The sequence below is a fragment of the Suncus etruscus genome, chromosome 5 (assembly GCF_024139225.1).
Source record: "Suncus etruscus isolate mSunEtr1 chromosome 5, mSunEtr1.pri.cur, whole genome shotgun sequence".
Lineage (NCBI taxonomy): Eukaryota > Metazoa > Chordata > Mammalia > Eulipotyphla > Soricidae > Suncus > Suncus etruscus.
Window position 1 is genome coordinate 100621375 of NC_064852.1, and position 14091 is coordinate 100635465.

Consider the following 14091-nt stretch of genomic DNA (forward strand, 5'->3'; position numbering starts at 1 on the left):
CGGGAGCACTGAAGCCGCCGCAGCCGGGGAGGGCGGGGCTCAGTTTCCCTGGGCGCGCCCCGGAAGGAGGGGCGCAGTCTAGTCTCGCTGCGGGCACCGTCGGGGCTCTAGGGGAGAGTGTCTGGTTTCCAGCAGCACTGGCTAGAACCCAGCTCGCTTGGGTCCCGTTGCTGGGAGTGGCTAGCTGAACGCTGTGCAACAGGATCTCAAAGCAAGCAAGCAAGCAAGCAAGCAAGCAGCGGCAGAGAGAGAACGCCGGGGGTAAAAGAGAGCCAGAGAGAGAGAGAGAGAGCCAGAGTCCTTGCAGCTCGCGCCTGTCCCCTGGGGCTCGATTGCGAGGGTGCTCCGGGTGGGCATGAACGGCGGGCAAGGTTGCAAGTAAGTGCCTCTTCTCTGTGCTCGGTGGTGGCTTGACACCGTTAGCCGCCGGTGTCTCAGGAGCTGGCTCCACCGCGCCACACCCACCTGGGTGTTGACCTCTCTCGGCTTGGGTTGGTTTCCTCGGGTGTTCACCCCCACTTGCAAAGTGTATTTGTAGAAGTGTGGGCAAAGAGGGCTCCGCGATTCGTGCCTGTGGAGCTGAAAACCTCCTATCTGTATTGCAGGGCGAGACTAGAAGGGTTTTCAAGGTGTGAGTTTGCAGCAAAGGTTGGAAAATGTGGCCGAGGAGCAGCAATAGCAAAGCCTAGGGTGTGCCCACACTACTCGTGGGGACCTGGAAGAAGAGCCTTGCCCTTAAAAACAATGAAGGCTAATGAGCCCCATCTCTCTCTGTCTCTCTCTCTCTGTCTCTCTCTCTCTGTCTCTCTCTGTCTCCCTCTCTCTGTCTCTCTCTGTCTCTCTCTCTGTCTCTCTCTGTCTCTCTCTCTGTCTCTCTCTGTCTCTCTCTCCCTCCCTCTCTCTCTCTCTCTCTCTCTCTCTCTCTCTCTCTCTCTCTCTCTCTCTCACCCTCTCTCTCCCTCACTCTCCTTTAATACTTTATAATCAAATGGAAAATGGAGTAAGTTCAAAATCGTTTGAACTTCTAATCGACTTCAAGTCGATTGGACTTAAAGTCCACTTAGTTTTAGAAAAGTTATTTCAAAAGAGTTCCACTAGAAAGTTGGATGCCGACTTTTCTGATCATTATAAACATTAAAAAAGAATTATTTTAATGGTTTATTGTGTGGCTTTTAAGTTGCAGCATTAGTAGCAATTTATAACATTTTCAGAGAGCTAATTTTATGTTAAGTGAAGATTAAGGGAGTTTTTGAAAGTTTTCTATCAGTCAAGGGCCAAATCAACATATACATGTACTTTTTGTTTGTTTCAGTCTCTTACTGTGAAATCACCCTTGAGGTCCTGTTCTTAAGAAAAACAATCTTTCTTTCTATTTGTCTTCCTTCACTGACTAGAAATACTCTTTCCCCTTCCTTTCGTTTTGTTAAATTTCTTTTTTACAAATTTTTATTTTAACATCACTAAATCCATATATATTAGTAGTAAACTGTCCATGTTACTATAAAGTTTTCGCATTTGTTTCCCATATGTTTCTTAAATTTGAACCATAATTCGTTTTCTAAGAAACTATGGAAAGTGGGGTTTTAAAAATGTATTTGAAAGCCACTTCAATTTTTACCCTTGTAAGCAATTGTGGTCTCCAATGATCTTATTCATAAATAGATGCTAGATAAAATATGGTCTTTACTATAAAAGAGGATTTTCCTCTAAGATGCTCTTATTAGTTTTGTCTAAGACAAGTCTTGGGTTTTGTATACATTTGAAATGACTCCTTTATGATCCATTTAGAAGTGTACTTACTACATATTGTGCATCATGTGCTGGTTGTGTCTTTTTTGGAGGTAAAGATAACACCTAGTATAATTCCAATGTTGCAGACAGTGCTACTGGGTACCTGATGCTTCTGCAGAGAAAACATGAGTCAGGTCAGGCTCTCTGTCTAGTGTCATCAAGGGCTCACAAAGAATTATGGGAGGCCTCCTGTTTGTTTGCTTATTTTTTGCTACTTGTTGCTGATGAGTTTTGCAAGCAAAGGAAAAGAAGTTCAGTTAATGATGTCCATTTTAACTTATATAACATAATCAATTCATTTTCTCTGAGGCAAGGGTGGGGTTGGAGGTACAGAATCATGCATTATGAATGATATAGTATTTAATTTTTTAGCCAAGAAGATATGCAAAACAATGTGAAGCTGAAAATATTTATATGGTATTTTTCTAAGACAAAAGTAAAGTAGTTTAAAACTTTATTACTGTTAATAGATCATTCTAAATGTCATGACAGTAATTCAATTTTCTCTAAAATGTAAAACTGTACCTCAGAACCATTTGCCCTATCTTTATCATCTAAATCGATTCTCAACTCTTTTCTGCCAATGAATCCCTGCTAGCCTTGTTTCCTTCTTATATTCCCTACCCCTGTCCTACCAATTGACACAATTTACCTGATATTTATTTTACTCCATTGGAATATCCAGAAGCTCCACAGCTGGCCATATGACTCCCAGCCAAGAAATACTGCTGTAAACCAAGGGCTCTGTTGTCCCCCAAGAATTGACTGTGTTTTTCCTCTAGACAGTGTTCCATTCCTGTATTTAGGGCTATCAGTTTTTTTTTTTCTCAAATGTATCACTGTTCACTTGTATGTGTATATAAGCATCTGCTGTCTCACTTAAGAACATTTATTGGCTCATGATGACATGGAGAAGAAAGAAATAAAGAATTGCAGAAGTTGTTTATCATCAGATCATCCTGATCTTGATTCTTCCTTATTACCTCACTGTGTTAAATCATTCCATCATCTATACACATCAGATTCTCAGAGTCTTCTAATGCTGTCAGTTATTTTTGACCATATGTCTTTTCATGTGCTGTTCCAGTGCTTGGACTTCTACTTCTACTCTTTAAGATTTAAACTGGTCAAAAGTAGGATATTACATATTAACCTCTAGCATGGTACTTTGTATTTTTAGAATTATTGTTATTTCATGCAGGTTTTATGCATTTATATTTATAAATGCCACAAGTGTACACAGAAGATAGCTTTAATGTTGACACATCTGGGGCCGGAGAGATAGCACAGTGGTGTTTGCCTTGCAAGCAGCTGATCCAGGACCTAAGGTGGTTCGTTCGAATCCCGGCATCCCATATGGTCCCCCATGCCTGCCAGGAGCTATTTCTGAGCAGATAGCCAGGAGTAACCCCTGAGCGCCTCTGGGTGTGGCCCAAAAGCCAAAAAAAAAAAAAATGTTGACACATCTGACATAGCAATATATGGAAATGGTAAAGTGCAAATATATGTTGGTTTAAGACAGAATTGATTTATAATATTTATAACAATGTACAATGTAATTATTCACTATTTGTTTATTAGATGATAACCATAATAAATAATTAATATCTATTATTAATATATGACTTATTTTACCATAAGGACAGATCAGCCCAGTAAATGTGTACATTTTTTTGATTTTTGAAAAATATATTGTTGAGAATCTGATTTATTTTTTACCTAAATCTTGTGATTTTGAAGAAATAAACTGAGATACATATTTCCATCCTTCAATAGTATAGGCAATAATGTATTAGAAAGAAACTACATAATAATACATTCTTAGGACTGAGAGAAAGGTCCATTGACAGCACATGCATTGGCTGCTTGTGGGAGGCCAGAAGTTCTATCTGCTGCACCACATTATTTCCAGAAAACCATAGTTAGACCTCAGTATGGTCCAAAAATCAAAGAGAAGATAGGCAGAATATGCTCTTAGAAAGGTGACTTGTTCTGGATTATAAAAACACATTTAAATAATTAGAAGGTGTCAAGATAACTGACTAAATGTGTGCTGTGACTATTAGAGACACATATTCAATATCTGTACTGCATGGGCCTCTGAACATTGCCAGGAGTGACTTATATGTACTGAGTAGGGAGTAGTCCCTGAGTGTTGCTGATTATGGCCCCTAAGTAAACAAGACCCCAAACTTCCCCACAAAAATTAGAGTATATAGGCTAATTTGAACTGCATTAGTGTACCTTTGAGTGGGGATTCAGTGTTAGAACACCTTCAATAGTACAAGTGGTTATTTTTGCCTGTGCTCAGGAGACCATATGCAGTGCCTGGCTCAAACTATATATAGTCAGCAGTGTGCAAAGCAAACACCTTACCTCTTATGCTATCTCTGTGGCCTCTAGCACAAATGTCTCTTAATATATAGTGAATCATATAGTTTAAATAAGTATCTGTATATGTTTGTATGAATTTGATAGTCATTCAGTTTTTGCTAAGGTCACAACATTGCTTTATAATAAATATGAATTTACTGAGTTATTGCACTGGTTGAAAGTGAGGTTAAAGGAGGCTTTCATGGCAGATCAGGTACTAATATCATTTAAATTAGTGTTTTCTTCAAACTTAATGGGCAATTATTTCACGGATCCTTAGTATGCAGTAAGGAAAGCTCAGAAGAGCCTGGACTAATTCAACAATTATTGTAATTTTGAGATCAGGTTAAGAGGGCTTTACATTTCTTATAATGGTGTCATATTTATTTATTTTTTTAGTAATAAAAAGTATATTTTGTGATAGTGAGATATAAAGATACAGTATATATGACAATAATAGGACAAAGGACAAAAAGGAAATAGATTCCGACTTAACAAAGAAATGACATCAAAAAATAACTCAAATTCACAGGAAATATAGAGGGCCAGGTAAATAGTAAACATAGTAAAATGGTAAACATAAAGATTGGCATAAAAGACTATAAACATATATATTTTCCTATTTTAAATCTTTAATAAGATATATTATAGAGTAACAATTCTTTTTTTTGGGGGGGTGGGTTTCGGGCCACACTCATTTGATGCTCAGGGGTTACCCCTGGCTAAGCGCTCAGAAATTGCCCCTGGCTTGGGGGACCATATGGGATGTCAGGGGATCTAACCGCTAGCGCTTGTAAAACAGACACCTTACCTCTAGTGCCACCTCGCTGGTCCCGAGTAACAATTCTTACACCAGATTTTTGTTTGTTAAATATATAATACAGTATGTACAACAATAGTGCACAATGGAGGGGAACAGAAGAGACTCTACTAGAGAAAATTTTTTCTTGTTTGGGGCAAGAGAGTTAGCCCAGTGGTAGGGTATTTGCCTTGCATGTGGCCTACCCAGCAGGAACCTGGTTTGATGCTTCATCCCATATGGTCCCCTGAGATTGCCAGGAGCGGTTTCTGAGCACAGAGCCAGGAGTAACCCATGAGCATTGCCGGTGTAACCCCCAAACCAATCAATTAATAAATAAATAATTAAATTTAAAAAGTTGTAAAAATAGACCACCCAATTGACCCAGTTGTTTTACTTCTTGGCATCTATCCCAAAACCACAGAAACACTATTTTGAAAATATATATGCACACTATTTTGAAAATATATATGCACACCTATTTCACTGCAGCACTTAGTACAATCACCAGAATATGGAAACAACCCAAATATCCTATGAAAGATGGATAAAGAAACTGAGGTGTATATATACAAAATAGAATATTCTGCAGCCATAAGCAAAAATGAAACAATGGTCATTTCTGCAAGTTGAATGGACATGTATGGTGCCATGTTAAGTGAAATAAACCAGAGGAGGAAGGGCAAATACAGGATGATCTCACTAATCTGCGACACATGGAGAAATAAATCAAGAGTATAGAAAATGCCAACTGATAACAAACCTTCAGTCCTGATTTACAGGACTGAGAATTCTAGATTTGGGGAGAGAGAGTAAGTGGAGGAGTTGATTAGGTAGACTGGAAGTAACACAAACATATTGGTGAAGAGTCTTGAACACTGTGGTAAGGTATCCAACTCTACATACCAAACTGTAAGTGTCAACACTGTTGTAAACATACAACCTAAACCATGATAACTAAAATTTTAAAACCACAGTGGTGAAGAAGCATGAACACTTTGGTGACAAACTTTGTACATCAGAACTAAAAACATTCTTACTATTGTTACCATGTAAATGAGCTATATTAATAATTTGGTAAGTAAGATGGTGTCATATTTATACTAAAATTAAATGCATTCATATATTTGTAGATTTTATGTATATACATATATACTTTGGTAAGTTTCTCTTGTTTTATATTATGCTTGAAACAGTAAGAATAAATAATTTTGGGAGCTTTTATTTAATAAATTTTTAAATTTAATATCCATGAAATATGTAATTTTAAAGTAAAAATAAGCAATATTACAATTAACATAAGTAATATTACTATTAACTTTCAGTTAAAAATTTAGCTTTCAGTTTGCCAACCAGATTTGATGAATATTTTTCATCTAGAGTTATGTTTTTTTTTTCAGCAAGAATTTGGCAGTCACATTTCTTGAACTATTTTATGAATTATATTAAAGGCGATTTTGTTAAATTTATTTATTAGATGATATTAGGTGACAGAATGTGGTGGTTGCTATGTGGTACAGTATATTCAATGAAGTCATTGTATATTACTTTATTTTAACTTATTTTCACACATATAACTTTATTTTTCAGTTAATTTTAGAATATCATTTAAGATGGTGATATAATAAAATTGATACTATAAGTTTGTATAAAAGTAACTTTTTTGTTTTATTTTGGATCACACCAAACAACTCATGGCTCTGTACTCAGGAATTATTCCTGGTGATTCTCAGTGGACCATATAGGATGCTAAGGATGGTACACAGGTCAACCATTACAAGTCAAATTATAGTCCTTACCCCTGTACTATTATATATTATATATATCATTTATAATTATAAAATTATATATTATATATAATATAATTCCTACCCATAGTGCTATTTCTCTGGCCCCGAAAAGTAACTTTGGAAACACTATTTATGAGCAAGCACTCACAGAATATGGATAGAGTATTTATGTAGAATTTGAAAGAAAATTTTGGGTGTCCTGCCATCTTGCAAATGAAATTTATTCATTAAAGTTTTAATGTTACTCTTCCTCTCTGTGTACTGGAAGGAAATGGCCAAGGCAGTCGAGAAAGTGATCAGCTTTTGGCAGAAAAGCGGAATGAAGTTTGGAAAGTGGTGAGGAAAAATGCCAGATGATGATAGAGGCAGGAGGAAAGGATGCCTTAAATTAGATCAATTAATGAAATCAGCAGTAGACACATTGGAGTTGGTAATCTATATACACATGAATTACATTTTATTTTTTTAGCCCTTGTGAAAAGGTAGTTCTTGACTTTTTAAATTAGAGGTTCCTAAAATAATTTTGCCTACTACTTTCAGTAGCTTCTAAGGCTACTTAGCTCATTACCTCTGACTCATTCTAGCAATTCATGTAGGGCATTATTGCTCACTTTTAGAACTACTTAAAAATAACCACTGTATTTTGAATAATAATCTTATTGTTGCTTCTTAGTATAGAAGATAGAATATCTTTGATTTTACAATTGATATAACAAGGATCAAAGATAACATAAATTGTTGTTAAAATCTCTTATATTTTCAATGCTACTCATTTTATAATTTTCTTTTGTTCTCCTAAGTGTTTGACAGATTGCTATTATTGATCATGACTTTCTTTAAATGTCTTATTTGGTTTTCTATCAAGATCTCTGAATCATTTATCATGATGCAATAATACTTCAATTACACTTGTGATTGCTTGCTTAGAAATTTAGGAGTGAGTACACTTACTATTTAGTAGTCTCATCAGTGGACCATCCCTGTCTGCAGTGAATGCCTCTTAACATTTTTTTTGTTTGTTCTCCTACATCTCCTTTCCTAAACATATATGTATATATATACATTATGCATGCATATGAGCTTAGCGACAGTAATGCAACATTTGTTATATCAATGATCAGATCAAACTATTACTACAAATTATTAGAAAATTGAACCTCTAAAATTACTAAGATTAGGTAGATGAGCAAAGTATATATATATTTAAAATATTGTCTTTTATTAAAACACTATAATTTACCAAAAAAATTATTCATAGTTGTGTATTAGACAAACAATGGTCCAGCACCAATAACATTGCAACTGTCAACACCTCTCGATCAATGTCCCCAGATTCCCTCCCACTTGCCACTTTGACAGGCACACTTTTAAGTTTGTTGAAGTTTGAATCTTATTTCAGTTTTGTTAACTCTGTGGTTTAGATATATAGCTATACCTCTTCTCTACACCACCACCATATAAATTTTAAATGAAATATTCTATGTGTTTTATGCCTTAAAAATCCTGTTTGTCATCTGGTGTTTCTAAAAAATAGGGGTGATTCACTGGATATAGTATATTTCAACTTTATTTTATTTCATTTTATTTATTTTATTTTATTTTAAATTTTGGTTTTTAGGTTATTCCCAGAGATGCTCAGGGTTTACTCCTAGCTCTGTATTCAGGAATTACTCCTGGCAGGGCTTGTGGAACCATATCAGATGCTAAGGATTGGACTCTACTTGGCCATGAGCAAGGCAAACACTCTATTCAATGTGCTACTGCTCTGCACTCAGTATCTGTCAATGTTCACTAGTGTTCATAAGCTATATGCCTTAAAATATAATTAGTAATTATAATTAATAATTAATATGGTAATTATCTATAGTAATTAATAATTAATTATTAGTAATTGAAATATCAACTTGAGGTATTATAATTTACATTTTTAAAAGAAGCAAATATTGATAGTAAAATTTGTACAAAAATTAAATAGTGGAAGTAAAAATGAAATGATGATATATTATAAATTAATATAAGTTCCACTAAATATTTATTTTTTGAAATGAAATGGCTGAGATTTTTAAATTTTTTATGATAAGTTATTAATTATATGTACATTTGATAGAATAAATATAATATTTTATTGGTCACTTTTGGGGGTATAATAGGCTCATAAAATTTCAGGGAGAGGAAAGGAAATAACATCTCAAGGGTCAGCTGGAAAGTAAATTTTTAGAATCCCCAGAAATTATCTGAAAGACTTTCAGGAAGGAATATTTTTTGGAATGGTTATGCAAAGAAGTTCTTTTGAAAATGTAAATGATGGGCCCAGAGAGATAGCACAGCGGCGTTTGCCTCGCAAGCAGCCGATCCAGGACCAAAGGTGGTTGGTTCGAATCTCGGTGTCCCATATGGTCCCCTGTGCCTGCCAGGAGCTATTTCTGAGCAGACAGCCAGGTGTAACCCCTGAGCATCGCCAGGTGTGGCCCAAAAACCAAAAAAAAAAAAAAAAAAAAGAAAAAGAAAATGTAAATGATAATCACTGTATATGTAAGAATTATTTTACAATATTCTTGCTAAAAGAACAAAGACAGTGCTTTGTTTTCCCATTAGTAGAGTGTGAAAAAATTGCTTTTCTAGATATGTCTCTTTCTTAACAATGATTTTAGGTAAACACTTTAAATTCCTTAAGTGCAATTTTTTTATCTGTAATATTGGCAGTGTCTACTTCTAAGGGCTGTTGCACAAGCTAAGTTTAATATGTGTATTCAAAATATTTATTTTAGTGTTTCCCACAAATTAAGTTTTTTAATATTAAAATATTTAGTAAAAATTGTATTAATAAATTAAAAGTTGACTAGACATCCTAAAATGTAGCCCTATCATAATCACAATTATACTCTGATTTTATTTTGTATACAAATGGTATAGAATCTTGGGTTATTCTTTGCTATTTTAATTCATTTCAATGACACTAAAAGTGCAGTTTCTCACATACTAATTTTAAACATTCAATTATGTATCATTAATTTAACTATTCTATTTGAAGTATTCAATATTGTCTATTAAAATAGTTTACATGAAATATAATAGTGTCATTTGTAGAACAACATGGGGGGTTTAAAATCAGAAATTTGTAATTACTCAATTTTTTAATAATAACTTTATTTAAACACTGATTACAAACATGATTGTGATTAGGTTTCAGTCATGGAAAGAACATGCTCCTTCACCAGTGCAACATTCCCACCACCAATGTCCCAACTCTCCCTCCACCCCACCCCACCCCCACCTGTACTCTAGACAGGCTTTCCAGTTCCCTTTACCCAATTTTTTTAACTGTTTGGAACCTAATCTCTGAATTCTGCATGAATGGAAACCAGCTCTGTGGACACACTCCTTTAAAACAACTTACAACAACTATTAATTTTCGTAAGAAAATTCTGAAAAGAAAATGTTCTGAAAATTCTCCATATTATATATATATGATAAGATTTATTTCATGATTCAATCATCAGCAGTTGAATGCTGGATTTTTCTATAGGCAGATAAAATAGATTAGAGGAAGTATTTTTTAGTATGTCCATTCATCTATTTTGTTGCTGATAGGTTATCAAAACTAAGAATTCTGTAAGGCAAATATTCAAATTAAATGTTATAAATTAAGCATTTGTATTTATTGTTTTTTTTTCAGTAATCCACAATCCTTTCAGACCTTGATAGAAATATCTGAGCCAGGGATGTATAATGAAAATAGAAATTGGATATATAATGAGATTGCAGTCATAAGAATAAAGATAGGTCAATTTTCATTATATTATATTACTGATAATGGCAGTAAGTTAACAGCTTCAATATAAGGAGCATGTTATACCTGGTGGTACACTACAGGCTTTGCAAATACTATTTTATTTTAATTTTCTTATTTGGCTCAGGGTTTCACATACAAAAATCTAGTACTCTTCTCTTCTGCTCATACTCTAAATTCTCAATGCTAGGGAAGAAATAGTACAAGAGTTAAGACACTTGCCTTGGCATCTGGCAACCATGGGTAGATCCTCAGCCTTACATATGTTCCCTCAGCACTATCAATGACCTCTAAGCACAGGAGTAAAGAAATAAGTCTGAGAGTACCATCTAATGTGTCACCCCCGAGCCCTCCAAAAAACTAGAAAATAATTTTTTTACAATCACCCTATAAAGTAAGGAGACAAAGACTAGGCTTGAGAAATGGTTCAACAAACTGATAACATGAGTGTGTGCTTTGTATGTGGGTGACCAAGTTTCATACCTGGCAGCTCTGAGTCCCCAGATGGATGGGCCCTTCACCCCAAGTACAGAGAAATAACTCCTGGCCAATGATGAATATGATCAAAAGGCAAAAAAATGAATGGAAATTAAAACGAAAGTTACCTAAAGACACAGTGATTATTAAACTTGAGTAACATACATTCCTTAAAAAAAAAAGAAAATCTCATTTATCACAGTACTTTGACTAGTATATGACACACCTGCTGCCTATGTCACCACATAGTCTACAAAAACTTTAAACACATAATGCACTTTAAATATTGACAGTTGAATGTTGATATTTGCTGAGTGCATTTGTGTTAAAATTAATATTTTAATGAAGATAAAATATATTGGGATATGAAAAGTATCTATACTTATAATACCTTTGTGCTTATTTTGAGACCAAGTGCTTTGCTGTTATAGGGACATTACTATACTACTTCATCTTGACTTCTAACATAATTGTGTCTAGAATATATTGCTTATGACATTATTGTGGAAATCAAACTGGAACTGGACTTTTTTTTTTCATTTTGGGGCCACATTGCTGATGTTAAGAGCTTACTTTTGACTTTGTACTTAGAGATAACTCCTGGAGGGGCTCCCTTGAATCCATAGATAAAATAGATAAGGTAGGGGTCCCTTACCATAGATTTATGCAAGAAATTGACCCCAGGTCTGTCACATATGAGGCAAAAGAAATTGGACTTTCTTGTGGTAGACAGGAGTTGAAAGAAGAGGGACACCATCTATGATATTTCTCAGTTTGTTCTAGTTATTATGTATTGGCTACTTGTCCATTCATTTATTTTGTTTTTAAGGTAACAATAGTTGCTAGACTAGTTTACAGGAATTTGCAATAATTCTTAGTACATTTTGGTGAGTAAGTATTGCAGGTTTATCACAAAACATTGTGCTCAATTTTGGTTAAAAAACTTTTTTGAAGGCTGGATAGTGAAGCAGGCAAAGTAATTTTCCTTATACTCAATTATACAATTACACACTATATTCACCCACCCCACCAACTCTTTCAGGAGTGATGCCTGAGAACTGAAACAAGAGTAAGCCCTGTACATCATTAGGTGTAACCTCCAAATCAAAAAGCAAACAAAAATTTTTTTCATAGAAAATTGTCTTCTATGACTGTAAAATGAATAATTAATTAACCAGGATTTAGTAACTTTTGCCTGTCAAGCTGAAATATACCTTAAGGAAAAAGACTCATTTCTTATTTTTTTCACCCAGAGAAGAAATAATATTCCTACTTATTTTCTGCCAGAGTTTCAAGTTCACAATTGTGAATGATAATATTTTGTAACTTTTTTTTTGTATAAAGGAGGTTCAGTATTTTTAAAATATACTTAAGTTGTTACAATGAAATGGCTGAAATCCAAATCTCTCTACAAATGAGAGTTAGCTATTGTGTGATATACTTCAGAGGTATAATGGCAGACAGTAAAAAAAAATTCAAAGCTAAAATTTCAACTGACTTGTATTGAGTTGGTGATCAATCATTAAGACCTATTTGGTAGGCCTCCAAAATGTGTAGGTCAAGATTTGCCATCTAAATTGGCATTAGGTTATTCATTTTTGTGGCCAGGCAGGTCCTGGCAGAACTCCCAAGGGCAGTGGGAAAGGGATCTCGACTTGTTCCTGATTACTTCTTAGAACTCCAGCATTATTATTCTCTTTAGCTTCTTTTCTTCTCTTTTTTTGCATAGCAATTATTTCCTGGGTGCATAATTCACCTATCCAGGCATTATTATGTACATTGTCAAAAAAACAGTAATCAAATAAAAATGTCTTTTGAGAAAAGTCTATTCAGTTCTTTCTGTTTTTATGCGGGGACTTGGGGGATTATTTTGTTTATTTTTTGAATTACAATTCTTTCAGTTATATTTAAGGTATATAGCAATAGTGAATTAGGGCAATTCCTAACACCAGTATTGACCTTCCTCTAACACTTTTCCCAGCATGCATCCCATACCTCCTCCTTTAATCCCCTGGACTGCTAGTGTGATAGGTCCATTTTGTGTATAGTTTGTTGTAGTTTGGATCTCTTGATTCCATTGTTGGCTTTGGGTTGGGTATTTAGGTCTGGTCATTTTTTATTTTCACTCAATGCTTATGAGACTGCTGTGCCCCTGGTACCATCACTTTTGTTTCTCAATTTGTAGAAAGACATAAAATTTGATGCAGAGCAAGATGATTCATGTTCTATGGTTCTGTTAAAAAAAAAACAATAACAATAATCAAACAGAAAGAAAAAAAATAAAAAAGAAAGAAAAAGAAAGAAAGAAGGTGGGAGCCTCTATCTAGAAGTCTAGAAACTATAAATATAAATTGTTGCTGTTGTTTAGGGTTTTTTGTTTGCATGTTTTTGGTTTTAGTGGTTATTGTTAAATCTTGTGAATGGCTTAAACTTTTTTGAATTAATCTTTTGTCAGTTATATGGTATTTCCTCTTATTTTTTAGGATCTTTTTTTATTAGACAGTTTTTAATGCAAAAATGTTTTAGTTTAATTTAAGTCCATGCGTATATATTTTCTGTTATTCTTGCAAATGGAATAAATTGGCTGCAGTTACCGGTTATATCAATATTATAGAGTATTTGGTATATGCTCTCTTTTATGTGCTTTTATCTTCAGGTCTAACACCTGACTTGTTAACCCATTTTGAATTAACTTCTGTATAGAGCATAAAAGTAGTACAATTTTAACATTTAACAGACCTTTCCATATTTTTTTTTTTTTTTTGGTTTTTGGGCCACACCCATTTGATGCTCAGTGGTTACTCCTGGCTATGTGCTCAGAAATCGCCCCTGGCTTGGGGGGACCATATGGGACGCCGGGGGATCGAACCGCGGTCCTTCCTTGGCTAGCGCTTGCAAGGCAGACACCTTACCTCCAGCGCCACCTACCCGGCCCCCCTTTCCATATTTTGAAAAAGATCACAACTGTCTAAAGGTTTTTATAGTGAGCCACTAGTACCAAAGCTGGCAACAAAACAAACGTTGGGAAGAGATTAAGTGTTAGATTATTTGTTTATAACTTGGCTTTACCC

General features: G+C 34.7%; 1 protein-coding gene across 1 annotated transcript in view; it reads left to right on the top strand.

Annotated features, from left to right (window-relative positions):
- Nucleotides 1–291: 291 nt before the first annotated feature.
- Nucleotides 292–14091, top strand: part of SCN9A (sodium voltage-gated channel alpha subunit 9) — a 183234-nt gene continuing 169434 nt past the window's right edge. The window contains exon 1 of the mRNA XM_049773376.1: nt 292–378. The gene's annotated coding sequence lies outside the window, so the exon portion shown is untranslated. The remainder of the gene's footprint in view (nt 379–14091) is intronic.